We start from the raw sequence: 17,429 nt of genomic DNA, 5'->3' as shown, positions 1-17,429 counted from the left end.
TTCCACCCATTATGGCCTGGGGGATATGTGGAGACAGAGACCCTTACACTAGAGTCAAGGTAAACTAGCTGGGGTACCACCATCCAGGGTCCTCCCCACCCCCACCCTACCTATCTCCACAGGGTAGGGGCACAGGCAGGGCACAAGCCTGCCCATAAGGTACCACATTCATTGGACCTATGAAGAGCTGGCTTGTACCTACACTGACCAACGAGAATAGGTGGGACCCCTGTTAGACCAGAGGTTAACCCTTTAGTTGCTGGATCATGGGGCAGTCCAAGGAAGAGGCCGGGGCAGCTGGGCCAGTGGGGTAGCCAAGAGGTCAGAGCAGTGGGTATATACTAACCCTAAGGAAGAATTTTAATATTTTAACAAGTTTACAGCCTTACCAGTGCTTACCCACTAAATATGAGGCCTGAGGAGAACCAACCCAAGCGTCCTCAGATGGGGAGAAATCCTTTTGCCTCATGCTTTGGATTGAGTAATTTCTCCAACATTCAACAAAGGTTGACAGGTCTGCCCAGTACTGGGGAGGGATTAAAAAAAAGGGTCTCCTTCCCAGCTCCTAGGCTCCTGCAGAAGTTCTCAAACTTAGTGGCATAAGAAGCACTTAGGTAACCTGTTAAATCCCTGACTTCCCCAGGGATTTCTGTTCAAGGATCTGGCATTGGGCCCAGGATTCTGCATTTGTGATTCTGAGGCAAGTGTCTGGGGACCCCACTTCGAGTAACTCTGGTCTAGTGAATTCATAGATGGGCAGTGACCTGGGATGCCGGGGAGGGAACAGGAAGAGTCTGCTGCCTGCAACACTAAGAAAAAAAATTTAAAAGAAAGAAAGAAAAAATGACCCCAGGCTCATATGCTTAAGATCAATCCTCTAGCTGCTTCCCGTAAAGACACATATACCCCTAGAGAAGTCTTTCCCTCGTCCCTTATACATACACGACTTAGAGGGACCTTTCCCATTTATTTTTCACTCAAGACTTTCTTAACCGAGTTAACAGTGGTAATAGGAAGAATGTCACTGGGTTTGTGATTAAACCCATTGCTATGGGACCACTGGGGAGTTTCCATCTCTTCTAAGATAAATCTTACCCTGCTTTTTTCATTGTCTTATTTGAAGGGATAAATATTTTCAAATAAATGGAACTGCAAAACTCATCCAAAGACAGCAACAACCACAGCACGGCTGGCTAACACTTACCAAGCATTTACTCTGTGCCAAGGCTTGTACTAAGATAAGACCTTTATGTGTGTTCTTTCAGTTACTCACAATAATCCTATGAGGTGGTTGGACCCATTCTCATTTGCAGTGAGGAGATCAAGTCTTAGAGCAGTGAGCAGCTTGCCCAAGATCGCACAGCTGGGCCAAGGCGGAGGGAGGAGAAAGTACCAAACCACTAGAGTCAGTACCGGCGCCATGTCCTATGGAACACAGAGCATGCGCGCGCGGGAGCACAGGCGCGCTTCGTGCAGTAAGCACGTCCACTGTTCCCTCCCACCTAATTTGCATGTAGCGCTCCAGGCGCTTCCTGACGCACAAAATTCTATTGGACCGGTGATGCACTGGCGTCTGTGAGACGCGAAGCAGCTAAAAGGTAAGCCTTTTTCCTCTGTGGTGAGTGGGATGGCGGTGAGGCGGATGCGGAAAGCCCTGACAGACCATGCTTACCTTGCAAACCAGAACCTTCCTGGAACTCAGAAAAAAGGCAGAGGCGCTCTAAGATACCCAAAAGACTTAGGAATCCTATCTTACTCTTGTTAGTCCCTGTGTTGGGCAACTAACCACTTAAACTGAACACGATGACATAGGTGGAAAAAGAAGGATAGAGCTGCCCTTACTGCTTTTCCTCTCAGTCTTTCCTTAGAAGTAAACACAAGGCAGAATGTTGGTGGAATGTGTGCACTTCAAGAAGTGAAATACAGCTGAGTTCATTTTGCGCAGCATTTGCACTGTGCAGGTAAGAACAGAATACATATGCACATAGGAGCAGTGAAATACAAATTGTGTGAATTCAGTGATTCCATATAGAAGTTAACGTATTTACATTCAAAACTGTCATTGCACAATATAAAGACGAATGGTAAAATGAGTGCTAATAATTTAATATTTTAATTTTTGTTACTTTGAACAACATTAAATAGTAAATTTAGGGACTTCCCTGGTGGTCCAGTGTTAAAGAATCTGTTTTCCAATGCAGGGGACGTGGGTTCTATCCCTGGTCAGGGAACCTAAGATTCCCACATGTGGCATAAGCCCACGCTCCACAACTGCTGAGCTCGTACGCCTCAACTAGATAGCCCATGGACTGCAAACTACAGAGCCTACGCACTCTGGAGCCCAGAAGCGCAAGTAGAGAAGAGAAAACCCACATGCCACAACTAGAGAGAAGCCTGGCAACGTAAGGAAAAATCCCACATACCGCAACTAAGATCATGAGTGCCGCAACTAAGACCAGACGCAGCCAAAAAAATAAATAGTAAATTTAAAACACTGTGACAAGTTGAGAGATTGACTGTGAGAGAGAGGAAAACCTTTCTACTTAATATCTTTAATGGCACTTTTCCCCAGACTTTTGAACAAGGTGCCCTGCATTTTTAGTTAGCGCTGGGTCCAGGAATTATGCAGCCAGCCCTAAGTACAGCCACATGATTGATGAGATCCGCCATGTCCCCAGATCCACGCTCACCATACTCAGAGTAACGGCAAGCAGAGCAGGAGGTCTAACAGCCTCAGCTTTGTCACTTACTAAGTGTGTGACCCTGGCCAGTTCTTAACCTCTCTGAACTTCAGATTCTTCGTCTGTAAAATGGAGCTAATGTTAGCATCTACCTCCCAGGATATTGCAAGGATTCAATAAGTTAATATATGTAAAGTACATAAAACAATGCCTGGCACATAATAATTACTGGAAGAAATGTTAGATACTGTTATGCCTTAATAAGGTTTTGGAGAGAATTTCATAAAATAATCCATGTCAACTGCTTAGCACCAGGCATGTCGTTTAGAATGTGTTCAGCAAATGTTCATTACATAAAATTGCATGTAAGCTGTAATATTGCAGTTCTGTGGATTAGAATAAAGGAATCAATCCCATTTGTCCTCAAATTAAGAGCCTTCATATAAGCCACTTGTATTTGAAGCACAGTTAGATTAACAAATCTGCCCTGAGTTTGTGGGCAACAGCAGTTTTACACAGGCTGATGTTCTAATTGAAACCATCACAATTTTCCCTTCCAGTCTTGACATACAAATGCCTTTTTACACCAGCAGTTGTGTAATTATTAACTCTTGTGTGGTTTAGATTTACTGCAGTTACTTCTTAAAATCCTAACAGGTAGAGCTCTAAAATGCTATACTCTTGCACTGGAGGTCGGGGTGCATGTCAACTCTGAAATGTTGTTTAACAAGGGACAACCTGGTCACTTGGCTCAAGCTTGGGAGACCTTGTCTGGAAGGCCATCAGTTGCTGATGGCTTGACCTATTCCTTTAAGGAATTATCGTATTCCCCACATTATAAAATGTAATGTTTTCTCTTGAACTGGTCTGAAAATCAAAAGCTTCACCTATCCCAAAGAGTATTAGAGTGTTAACATCCCTGTAAAAGTTACACTTACCTTAATGTGTTCCTCTTTTATTTTTTAAAAGAGAGACTTGATTAAATGAAAAAATACTCTTCTTTTTTTTCCCTGCCTTAGTATTAAGTAAAAGAGATTGACACCTGCTCTGAATAATGACCCGAAATAATAGTGCTGTGTCAGCACACTCCAAAAATTTTAGTAATTTCCTTAAAGATCAATGGTAAGCGGAAAGCAACAGTTTTACAATAATTAGAGGAGTGTTTTATATATAGGGAAGGTTCATTTAGACTAAAACAGTATTGATATCACATAAATTAATACTGAGTGTCACCTCATATGAACTGATATTTCACATACCACCTCTTTTTATATCGTTACCCACATGTTTAACTCATGTACTGCTGACGTGGAAGGTTACTCTCATCTCTTTAGGGCCATTTATAAGTACTTTATTTAAATGATTCTCAAAAATTTCAGTAGCTTTTAAACCTAATTGATCTGTGATTCCTCCTCATTCTTACATGATACAGAATATTTAAAACCTGGAAAGTTATTCTCAACCTCATCTGAATCATGAAAATTGCCCACTAAAGGAGTTAGAAAATATAAGGCTTCCCCATTTCTCCCCACTCCCCCACCCTGGTTTTAAAATATTCTGTCTATAGCTTTCACAACACTGCCCTTGACACTTAAAGAGAACATATACAAACAGTACACTGGAACATGGTGCTCTTTAGAAAAATCATCCATTTTCAAGACTGCTATGGCTATTTAATGCTATGCCAAAGTCTGAGGGGAAGGAAAGAACACTATTATTTGTGAGCACTAACTGTGGTTCAAGCCCATGATATATTTTATCTCAGTGAATCCTGACAACTCTGGATGAAAGATGTTATTACTCCTATTTTATTGATGGGCGTATTAAAACTCAGAGAGGCTAAGTAATTTGACCAAGGTCACACAGCTAATAAGTGAGGCAGCTGGGTTTTGAACCTAGTCTGATTCCAGAATCCCCATTGTCCATCACATCCTGCTGCAATGGCCTTTATTTCCAGACGCTTTGTCTCTCCTTTCACTCTCCTGCATAACATTATTTTGTTTTGTTGAGCAACCCACCCACACATATATACACAGGTTGAAAGCCGCTGTGCCTCTCAGTGATCATTGTGTGGGAGTCATATCCTTTCATAGGCTGAATCCTGTGTTTGTGGGGGAGCAATAGACCTGTTTGATGAAGAACAGAGGGCCCTGCATAGTAAGACCCTGGCCATTATGGGTGATCCAGGCATATCCAAGTCCCATATGTCCTGGGGGGACTGTAGGCAAGAGAGCCAATGGCTGCCTTGAGCATTTATTATGAGAGTGGGCTGCTGAATAAGGCTTTGACCTTAGCTCCACTAAGGAGACAAATCAGCAAAGGCAAAGAAGGTGGAGGTCACTGGTGTGGATACTGGAAGGATACTCAAAACACTGACTGAATTTGCCAGAGGAAGACAGATGCAAAGATAATTAAGATTGCTGGGACCCTATTTATTGCTGTCACTGAGTTGTTCATCCGTTTCCTTTTATGGACTCAGATCTGGGGGATGCTACATAAAAATAAAAGGTCTAAATTAGAATAACACCTTGAGAAATACAAGGGCTTGTTCTTTCTCTCCATAGCCGAAGAGGTCCCTTATGGTCTCTCTTTTATTTTTTTAATGGAAATATTTTTATTATTTCTGCACATTATGAAAGTAATACATGCTTGTAAAAACCTCAAGTAACACAGAAGTGTTTAAAACAGAAAGTAAATTTCTCCCTATAATCCATCTGGAGATAACCACTATAAAAGCTTGATCACTGTCCTTTCAGAAATCGTATCATACATGTAAGCATAAATTCCATGAATGTGGTCAGACTACATACTCTGTTCTCAAACTGCCTTTTCCCATAAATTGGTATTAAATTTTACAATTTATTGTGACATCTATCTATAGGAATATTATAATATGGCATCATCCTTTTTCATGGTTATATAGGATTCCATTGTTTGGGTTTAGTTAATCAATTCACTATGAATAGATAATCGTATAGTTTCCAGTTTGTTGCTATTATAATCAGTGCTACAGTGGATACCTGTTACTTGAACACCCATATGTGACTACTTTTCATAGAAATGGTGTTGCAGGTTCACCGGCTATGCATGTTTTGAATGTTGTTCCATATTGCCATATTGCTTGATAGCCTTTCAGAATGGTAGCATCAATTACTGTCCAGCCTACAAGGAGCAAGAGGGCCCCCTGCCCCCACACTCTTATCAATAGGGGCATCTTTTAAGAGTAATTAAAGTCTTACATGAGATCTCAAACAGATGTAGGTCTGTCTTATAAGCAGAACTGAAACTGATGGTTTCCACAAAGAATCCTACTACAAATGCAAGAGATTTTAATGACAGAATTCACACTCATAAATCATCAAACAACAGCTAACTCTGATTGCTAGGAATCAGTGTAAGTCTGTCTCACACATCTCATTCAATTAGGATAACCCTGTGAAGCTAATATCACTATTATCATCCTCTTCCATTCTTGAGGAAACTGAATTATAGAGAGGTACAGCAACTTGCCTAAATGGCTGACAAGAGGTGAAACTGGGATTTTTTTCCTGCATTTTTTAAATTAAGATATAGTCAATGTATAATATTATATAAGTTTCAGGTGTACAAAACACGGATTCACAATTTTTGAAGGTTATGTTCCATTTATAGTTATAAAATATTGGCTATATTCCATGTGTTATACTATATATCCTTGTAACTTATTTATTTTATACCTAGTAGTTCATACGTTTTAATCCCCTACCCTGTCTTGCCCCTTCCTGCTCCCCTCTCCCCACTGGTAACCACTAGTTTGTTCTCTGTATCTGTGAGCCTGTTTCTGTTTTGTTATATTCACTAGTTTATTTTTTTGATTCCACATATAAGTGATAGCCTACAGTGTTTGTCTTTCTCTGTCTGACATATTTCACTTAGCATAATACCCTCCAAGTCCATCCATGTCATTGCAAATGGCAAAATTTCATTCTTTTTTATGGCTGAGTAGTATTCCATGTGTGTGTGTGTGTGTGTGTGTGTGTGTGTATCACATCTTCTTTATCCTTTCATCTGTTGATGGACACTTAGATTGCTTCCATATCTTGACAATTGTAAATAATTTGCTGCTATGGATGTTGGGGTCATGTATCTTTTTGAATTAGTGTTTGTTTTTTTCTGGATAAACACCTAGGAGTGGAATTGCTGGATCATATGGTAGTTCTGTGTTCAGTTTTTTGGGAAGTCTCCATACTGTTTTCCGTAGTGGCTGCACTATTTACATTCCTACTAACAATGTAGGAAGGTTCCCTTTTCTCCACATCCTCACCAGCATTTATTTGTGGTAAATAGAAAGAACATAAAATTACTTACCTTTTTAAGTATGCAATTTGGTGGCATTAACTACATCCACACTGTTGTGTAATTATCACCACTGTTTATCTATTTCCAGAATTTTTTCATCATTCCAAATGGAAACTCTGTACATACTAGACAGTAATTCCTCACTTCCTCTCCCCCTGGAACTGAGATTTGAACTCGTGAAACCTGAGGTTAAAGCCCAAGGCTTAAATACCAGAGTCTAACTGCTTTGACTGGTTCTACTATTTTCTCCTTCATTGTGCACTTGAATTAAACTCAGATTTTAGTGTTTTCTTTTTGTGAGTAGGTTCTTGTGTGGTAAAGGAATAGCAGCCATGGAATATTTCCAGAATAATGGGAGGCTTTGTGGCAAAGGTAGGATTGTGAGGGCACAAATCAAGCCTCAGCATTGCCGACTTACCATTACTGAACTCATCCGTGGTCATTCTAATTGCTAAACATGAAGACCAAGGTCTTATGTTAGGCTGATGAATCAGTTAAAAAAAAAAAAGAGGAACCATTTCTATCCTGATTCACTAATCCAAATAAACTGACCAAGGGGCAGCTATGGCAGGTATGGGTCTCCTTAGTGTAAATCCTCAATATCCCACAAACTGGAAGGAGAGGGAGCCACTGTATCCTCAAGAGGCTGGCTCCAACCCAAGAGATCCAGGCAGATGGGGTCCTTACGTCTCCCCATCTCTTTGTGTTGGTCCTACCCTATCCTAAATTTTGCTTCCCGAATAGATCCTTCTGGAATACAGCAGCCATCACTCATTGCATTGTCAAGGGGTAAATGGCTGCCTTTTTGGAGAGGAATCCCACTCTGTAAATCAGCCACCAGGCACTGTTTATCCCACTGATGGATGTCACACATCCACACATATGGGACCTAAACCAAAGCTATGGACTTTTTTCCGATCCACATTTTTTATCTGTATTTTTGATTTATTACATTGCTGTTTAAGAATAAGTTCTTTTTGGGAAATCATTTTCCATACATTATTTATCCCTCCAGTCCAAGGTAGCGTCCTGAACAAGAAAACACTTCAAGAAAATGTATATCCTCGTGGCATTTAAAATGTATCATAAGGTAATCTGTCTTCATAAAAAGAGACCCAGATTTTTTCCTCTTTTTATACTCACAGCCCAGTGAAATGAATAAAGGCAAATCCAGAATATAGAGAGGAGGAGAAGGGAAAAGGAGACAAAGATAGATCAAGACAGGGACAAAACAGAAGAATACAGAAGTTGTGGCTTCATTCTTACAGTCTTACCTGCTATTCTTCAACTTGCCAAAAATAGAAAGAAATAATAGCATCCAAGAGTTATGGTCCTGTTTTAAAAATAAAAAGAAATCGCAATTAAAATGATTGAACTAAGTAGAACAGACACAGCAAACATATAGAAAAAAATATATATTTTCTGTGCAGTAAGTCTCTGATCCCATTAAGTTCCTAAATAATATCTTCCTGACATCATGACTATTGAAATAACATGTTACTTTCATATTTATGACATTGAGAGATTATACTACTAGTTTATGAAAAATATGTTTAATTTGCCATTTTTAAATGACAGATATAGATTAGCATATATTATAGAATTAGATACATATGCTATACCAGTTAGTTTTATATTTTATTATAAACATCCCCAACAGGTGCAAAAATACCATGTAAAATAAAAGATAAGGTATCTCATGACAATAAAAGCATATCTGCCCTGCATTCAAAAAGAAGGGAAAGTGTATATACATTCCCATCATCCCACATTTCTCTTTCTAGAGCTTTATCTAACTGTTTCTGGGGCACAGTGCCATATATATGTATAAGCCTTTGTATCTTCTGATTAGAAGAAAATAAGCCTAGAATCATGTTTGCTACAGTCTGCTGCCAAAAGCCCACGTCTATAATCCATCATTAACATGTGACAGTGTATGGCTACAAAGAAAGAAAAATCTCAGTTGTCATGCTCATTTGCAAATGTTTCAGGGGCTGGAGATTGTTTGGCAATCCTGCTGTTTCCAGGTTATTTGTGGAATAACCAGTTTAATTGAGCTGATGATTACCTTGTGCCTGCATTGCTCTTCTGACTTAGATCTTTATTTTCTGCAGTTGGCATCAATTTGTGCTGCGTGGCAAGGGAATGGCATGCATTCAGCAAGCCCAAATTCCAGAGTTCCAGCCCACCCCTTGTTTGCCTTTGCCAATCTGATTTCTGAGGAATTTGCCTAGAGTTGTTACAGGAAAAAAGAAAAAATGGAAAAGGAACTCCTTGCCCTATGTTACAGACCATTTCATAGAATACCTCCTTTGGTCTGACACTCTTGGCCCCAGTAAGGAAAAAGGGTTTTATGTCTTTATTGAAATTAAGGGCTGTTTAGGATGTTCTTTGTAATTGGAGCACATCCTACTGCATGTAGTACACAATGTAGACCAACCTGTTGCAACCTGGAGTGCAAGTCAGATATTTGCTACCCTACGGAGCCAGTGGAAAAAGAAAAGAGTCCGGGGAACCTTGGTTAACACCAACCTTGTCCTGACATGTACCAAGGCTGTAGCATGAAGGAAAATTGAAAACAGAAACACCAGGAAGGTCAGTAAGAAGGCAGGGCCTCTCCTTCTTCCTTTACTTTGTTCCTAACAAATGTTCATCTTCACCCACTCTAAATCATGTCACTTCAATGAAGACTATATAAAAGGGAAGTTCATACTGCAAAGCCAGTGCGGAGAGAAACTGCCCTTGACCGCTAATGGAAATGGCTGTATCCTGCTTCAGAGTGGGCTTGTTCCCCTGGAGAGTAGGTGAGTACCCCAAGCTAGTTGAATCTTGGAATCTGAGATTATGATGAGATCAGCAGACATCATTTAAAAGGGTTTGTGTTTATCTTCCAGGAGAAGAGCCTGATATAGGCCCTTTGCCAAGGAAAATTTAGACAATGTTCCCAGGTACATGGTGAATTTCACCTAAAAGCCTCCAAATAGTTTCCTCTTAAATGCCCCCAGGGAAGTAATTTCAGTCCTTTTACTCTTTCAGAGAAGAGAGAGAAGCTCTATCCTTTCAAAGTAGGAAGGAAGATAACTTTGGTGAACATTTCCAAATACATAAAAGTCACTCCAAGTAAAAAAAGGTGTAAAACCAACAAAACAAAACAGGAATGTATGATAATTCTTTTGTACTTCCTCTATGTAAACAAATAAAAATGCAAGGGTTAGAAGATGAACATCCAAACAGGCTTCTATTCCTGACAAAATTTTGAGCAGTAATGCTTGATCCATGGTGAAACCAAATCAGACCTGAACACTCAACAGACACGGCATATCACTGAATTACCGGGGGCATAGTCAAGTGCAGGTGACGCCTGTGCCGAATGTTGAAAGATGGGGGACTCTCTCTTCATATGGAATTTATGAGAAGAAAGCAAAGACTTCTAAATCATATCTTACTCTCCATAAGACTACATTACTTATGTTAAGGAGTAATTAATCTGAAATTAATATAGCTATTCCAGCTCTTTTTTTTTGGCTAGTGTTAGCATGATATATCTTTCCCCATCCCTTTACTTTTAATCTATATATGTCTTTATATTTAAAGTGCATTTCTCCCAGACAACATATAGTTAGGTCTTGTCTCTTTTATCTACTCTCACAGTCGCTCTCTTTTAATTAATGTGTTTAGACTATTCACATTTAAAGTGATTATTGATGTAGCTGGAATTATATCTACCATATTTGCAACTGCTTTATATTTGTTGCTTGTTCTTTGTTCCTTTTTTGGTCTGCCACTCTTTTTCTGCTTTCTCTGCTTTTAATTGAGCATTTTATATGATTCCATTTTCTCTTTTTTCTTTAACGTATCAATTATACTTTTAAAACAAAATTTTAGTGGTTTCCCTAGAATTTGCAATATACATTTGTTTACATTTTAATTCAAGTCCATGTTAACACTGTACCACCTCATGAGTAGCCCAGGCACATTATAACAGAGAATTCCCAATTCCTCCTTACAAATTTGCCTTCCTTTCTCTTATCCATAAACTATAATTACCCAATATATTGTTGCTATTATTATATTGAACAAACCATTTTCTGTTAGATGGTTGTTAATTTTCAATTGTGAGGATGGGATTGATGACTTCCAAGCTCTTTACATACTGGACTGGAAGCCAGAAGTTGATGTTAATTTACATCACATTTACAAGACTAGGAGAAAGCAGAGAAAGGGTAATTAAGATCTAACAGAAATAGTAATGAGACCAGAATCCATAATCAATCATCAGAATATCAAAGTAACCAAGAAAAGTTGAAACAAGTGGGGAGATGGGCAGAAATGTAGCAGAGAGAAGGGATAGGAGGAGAGATGTTTGAAAATCTAAAACTTTAAGTTTGTTGCTTTCTTTATGAAATGCAGAGTCTGAGGAAACAAGGTTTCTGAGAAGAGAGTCAGATCCAATAGAAATGTTTGATGTTTCTTTGGCTAAAAGGCATCACTACTTTGTGGGTTGGGGAAGATTGCTATACTTAAAAAGAACAAATGAGTAAACAAAAAAACAGCATTAAGCGTGAACTCACTAAAGCTGAAACAGTGTCATGAGACAGACAAAGTCTGAGTTACGGGACTAAGGTGTCACCTGTACCTAGAAAATCCCTTCGGCACTGCCAGCCTCCTTTCCTGCACCTATGAAAATGAGGATGTGACTAGATAAACTGTAAGCTTGCTCTGTACTGAAATTCTAAGATTCTATGAAGGGTTAGATGCACAATGGAAAAATTGATCTATCATTGGTAAAGGGCAAGAGTGAAGTAAAAAAGACCCAAGGGTGAAACCCTACAAGAGAAATATTGTATAACCCACAAAATAGTCACATATAATACTGGGCTGCCAAAAGCAAGGGCATGGTGTGTAGAATAAACCCTCTACTCAAGAATCAAAGAAGAGGCAACCATGGCATGGAGTCCCAGAAACCAGAATCTTCTGAAGCTGAGTGCAGCCCCTCTGATGGAGAATGGGGAGAATCAGAGGGTTCTTTGGATATTCCTAAAACAGCCCCTTTAGGAGAGGAAGGATGATTTCTGGATGGACCCTGGCTAGAAATGCAAAGGTTACTGAGAAACACACCCCAAAACACAGAAAATAAAATTTCTCCTTAGAACAGGAAAGGTGAAGAGCTAACAACCCTAGAGTAGAAAAACATAAGTGAAAAAAAGGAGAAAGAGATGGGAGAGTCATTTGTTGTTCTGATATTTAATGAGAAGAACCACATCCAATCACTCCTGAAGCCACAGAAATACTTGGTGAATTAAGAGTGTCTCATAGGCAGCTGTCACCAAAGGGGGCACTGCAGGCCACCAACTGATTGCCCACTGGAATTGGAGTAGACCTTACAGCACAGCAAAACTCCTCGTGGCACAGAGTTTTCTCTAGGCCAGTTGATCTGATTTTATTTATTTCATGTTATAATTATATTGGAAAGCATGAAAATATTTTAAATCAGTTTTATTTGCTCATGTAATTATGTTCCAAAAGATTCATTCTGCAACATGTAATGGCATATTAGTGGTGACAAATGAAAGCCAATTAAGATCAGGGAAAGAAGAGGGAGAAAAAGGAGAAACATTACTGAGTGCTGATGTGCCAGGCACTGTGCTAGGCTATTCAGATGAGGTCATTTAATCCTCACATTGCCCTTTGAGAGAGACGTGATTACTCTCTTCTTACACGTGAGAACAATGCATTATTCCTGAGGCCACAAGTAAATTGCACTTACGGAAATCTGTCTGAAGACCACAGTGACACATATAAAAAAAGTTTTGATAAAATTGTGATATAATACTAAATTTGAACAGAACACCAAATTAGAACAGAAAACCAAGTGATGATACAAATATAGTTTTATCCTGTAAATAATTTTTAACTGAAAAAAATTAACAGCAAACACATTAATGTGACGGATGAGACTCTAAGTGCATTGTTTTCTCTATTTTAAAAAAATCTTAAAAACAAAGTTATCAGCAAAGACTTTAAAAAATTCAATCAATAATAAAACAAATATAGCACGAGACATGTAATGCATACTATATTATCTTCAACCCCTCTTTCAAAGAGTTAAAAATGCATAAAGAAAGTTTAAGTTTGAGTCCAAATCATAAACTTGACTTGAACTCTGTTGTGAATTGCCAGGGAAAGCATTCCAGACTCTAAGAAACTTTGATTTTTTTTTTTTCTTTCCCTTCATAGCATCAAGAAAATGCTGGAGGGCTTATAGGGCCCCTGGCATGTAAATTGTAGCCATCAGGAGAAAAACCCTCTGTATTAACAAGTGACGCTTTCGAAGTCATTTTCTTACAGTCCCTTACAATGCTGCCACAGAGACAGGGTAAAGATTGGACAGAATTTTTCTGGTTTGAAATCACCCAAGTAATGTAGAGGAAAAAGAAGCACTTTGCCAAAATTCCAAGGTTAAAAGTAATAAGGAGAGAGGTGTCTGTCAGCATCCAGAAGAGTTTTGTAAACAATAGATGCAAGACATCAGATCCTCCGAAAGAAAAGATTTCTTTTCAGTGCCACTTTTGGAGAATGATCAGTAACGTATTTCATTTCTGGTTTAATAAGGTTATTAACAATTTCTTTTTTTTAAAAAAAGCAAAGTAATATTTTCTGTGAAGGTAGGCCAATAAGCATTCGTGTAGTAAAGAATTGTGTGCCTTTTTATGAACAGTCTACACAGTAGAATAAAACACTATCTACATGAGCTTTCACACAGCAGAGCAATTAATTAACTTATCTTCGTGAACACTGTTCTCACTGAAACTTATTAAAAGTCTGATTCATCCACAAAGCCCCAGGCAATCATCAATTGCCTCATAATACAAAAGAAAAATAAGCTATGGTTATGTTCTCATTGAATATCCTAAGAAGATCCTCTTTGCCCTCTTTGTTTCAAAATATCTCTATTAAGAGTTAAAAAAAAAAGAGAACCTTCCACTTGACGTGAAATACGTTATGGCAGGGAACCGTGGGAGTAAATTACAGAGCCTCCAGGATACCAGATTAAGAAGAGAAGCTGGACTTTCTCAAAGACACACAAATCATTCAACATGGAGCACAACAGGGCATACAGTGTGTTATCGATGCCGAGTTCCAAGCACCATTGTTAATACAGACCAGAAGAGGAATTGTCCATTAAATAATAAAGGGGGAGGGGAGAGAACGTTCAGACTCCAGCGTTAAAAAGCCTGCAGCAGAGGAACGCTGGTTTCACAAGTTTTAAACAGCTTAAGAGTTATTAGTCTGCTTAGAGTTTTGGTTTCATGCAACTCTCCCAAATATCAACCTAATGACTTCTAAGCAGAGACTATAGTTTATGAACCATGTATTTTTTTTAATGTTTAGTATAGTTGACAATATCAATAGCGCCCTCTACAGGAAGTTTCAAACCCACAACTTCGGTTTTCTTAAATTTTTTTTTGAAAAAATGCTAATAAGTAAGGTGAACACCATCTGAGAACAAGATGAAAATTGAATAAAATTGATAAAATTGAAAAAAATGTGAAATTCGGATGACAAATGGAGATTTAGGAATTTGGAATGAAGCAAAACAAAACCACAACTGATAGCCCTAGGTCATTTTATATTGGTGTGTGTGTGTATATATATATATATTTTTTTTTTTCTTTTTTTGGTGGTGGTGGTGGTGGTGGTTTGTTAACATGCAGTCATTTGAGACAGGATCACTGAAATTCCAAATGTCTTTTTTTTCTTTATATTGAAACCTCAAAAACATATTTGCTTTCCCTATTCTAAGATTTGCTAGTTGCAGTATTGTACAGTATTACTGATTCCTTTTAATAGTGTTTACTTTTTTAGAATGAATAATTAATACACATGTATTTCAAATTATGCATATTTTCCTAATATGTAGTAAAGATGCTTAACTTGGAGCTTTTGCATGTGAGAAAGTCCTGAGGCTGATAAGATATGCCTCTATGAATCCTAAAAATGTGTCTGTTCCATAACTATGGATTGTTCCTCTCCATGATCAGTGGTTTCAAATCCAGATTCAGATGCCAGGACCTGCTTTAAGAAATCATTACAACTAAATTTTCTACTCATGTCACTACAGCCTTGGAAGTCAGAAACACAGGCTTCTTATCTCACAGCTGTAATACATCAAATGACCTTGTGACAGTGATTTAATCTCACCTTATTTTAGCAAGTTATCACAATTTAGGGGAAATTGACTTCTGATTTCAGAGTTATCTCAGGAGTTACTAGGAGTGACACAACAAACGCCAGCTCTAAGAGTGGAAGCATTATTATTTTGTGTGATCCATGAAGACATGAACAAGGAGTTCAGAGGCTCAGTTTTAGTTTCCACTTGGCTGTGCCTTTTTAACGTCAATTAACTTTTCTGGGCCTTAGTTTCTTCATCAGAAAAAATGAGAAACTCCTGTTTGGAGAAATATTTAGAACTGGGTACCTAGCAATGCTGGATGAAATATCATAAACATCTTTTTAATAGTTGAGCTATTAAGTAAGGAAGGGTAAACAAATAGTTGAACTGAAGAGAGCTGCAAAACAGGTGTTAGCTGAATCTGAGCCTATCCTGCCAATCTTTATAACCAAGAGGCTTAGATTTTAATGGCCACACCGGGGCCAAAGCAAGATGGGGAATTGGAACTGAGCCCTCATATAAAGCCAGAATAATGAAATGATGCACCTTCCAAATTAAACCACGTGAAGGGAAACAACAAGGAAGTCTTCTATCTCAGCCTAGGCTCTGGGTTGGAATATTACATCTTCCCTGAAAATTTATAACCACAAGCCTGTTGAAGGGGTTAAATTGATACTACCTGTGCAGTCCAGGAAACCTCAGGTCAAGAAGTTAACCCAGGGGCTTCCCTGGTGGCGCAGTGATTGAGAGTCCGCCTGCCGATGCAGGGGACACGGGTTCGTGCCCCGGTCCGGGAAGATCCCACATGCCGCGGAGCAGCTGGGCCCGTGAGCCATCGCCGCTGAGCCTGCGCATCCGGAGCCTGTGCTCCGCAACGGAAGAGGCCACAACAATGAGAGGCCCGCCTACCGCAAAAAAAAAAAAAAAAAAAAAAAAGTTAACCCAGTGTGGACCCAGATGAGTAGTGACGTGCAGGGCCTGGCAGAGATAAACACAGATTCCCTCTGAGGGACTCACCCTCAACTCAGGTCTTGCAGGATTCCTACAGATAAAGCTGAAGAGGCACTCAAAATCCAAAATTATGAAGTACATGGGGAAACAGGTCCCATGAGTGAGAGTCAGCAGAAACAATAACAGCTGAATTAGACCACCAAGAATTTTGAATATTGGAATGGAAGATACAGAGCATAAAATAACCAGGCATAAAATGTTAATGAAATAAATACAGAATTAAAAACTCAAGAAGGTAGTGATACTTTAAAATACTAGGCGGATTTGAAAAAGAACCAAATATTTTAAAAACTAAAAATGTAATTTAAAAGCACAATGGATAACTTCATAGGTTAGTCAGTTGAAAAACAAGTTGGCAAAATGGAGGATAACACTAAGGAAATTAACCAAAACACAGGAGAGAGAGAGAGAGGGAGACAAAGAAATGGTAACTGTGAAAGAATATTTATGAGAAATGGAGGATAGAATAAGACACTTGATAAATGTCTAATTGAAGTTCATGATGATTTCAAAGAAAATGCCAGTAATAATGGCATAGAATTTTTGAGAACAGATGAGAGACATGAATGTTTAGATTCAGAAAGCACAAATCCCAAGGAGGATAAATAATAAGAAACTCATACGAAGACCCAGCACAGTAAAGCTGCAAGACACCAAAGACTTAAAGAAGACTTAAAGACAGTATTAAAAGCACCTAGAGGAAAAAAGACAGGTTATCCATAAAAGAATAGTTAAACTAGCAGCAGACTTTTCAACAGCCACAACAAAGAGCAGACTATAGTGGAATAAAATCTACAAAATGTTTAGAGAAACAATCAACCTAGAATTTTACATACAGCAAAAATACAAGGGTGAAATAAAGACATTCCTAAAAGTGGTGCAGTATATCTCTGCATCGGTGATGCAGTATATCCAGAAGACCCTCAGTTAAGGAAGTTTGAAGGGTAAACTTCAGAAAGGATAATGATCATAGAAGGAAGGTCTGAGATGCCAGAAAGGAAGATAAACAAAGAAAATGCAAATAAGTGGGTGAATCTAAACAAACATTGACTGTATAAAATAATAATATTAATGTTTAAATCAGGAAAGTAGAAAAAGGTGGCCCCCAAATAGTGGACAACAATATTATGTTAGATGCAAGGGGAGTGATCAGAGTAAGCAGATACACAGATATATAAATATATGTATGTAAATATATAAATCATTTTGAATGGAGCTCTTCTGGT

The sequence above is a fragment of the Mesoplodon bidens genome (genome assembly GCF_964165515.1).
Source record: "Mesoplodon bidens genome assembly, chromosome: 9".
Taxonomy (NCBI): Eukaryota; Metazoa; Chordata; class Mammalia; order Artiodactyla; family Ziphiidae; genus Mesoplodon; species Mesoplodon bidens.
The sequence above is the reverse complement of the archived record's forward strand: the minus strand, read 5'-3'. Positions refer to the sequence as shown.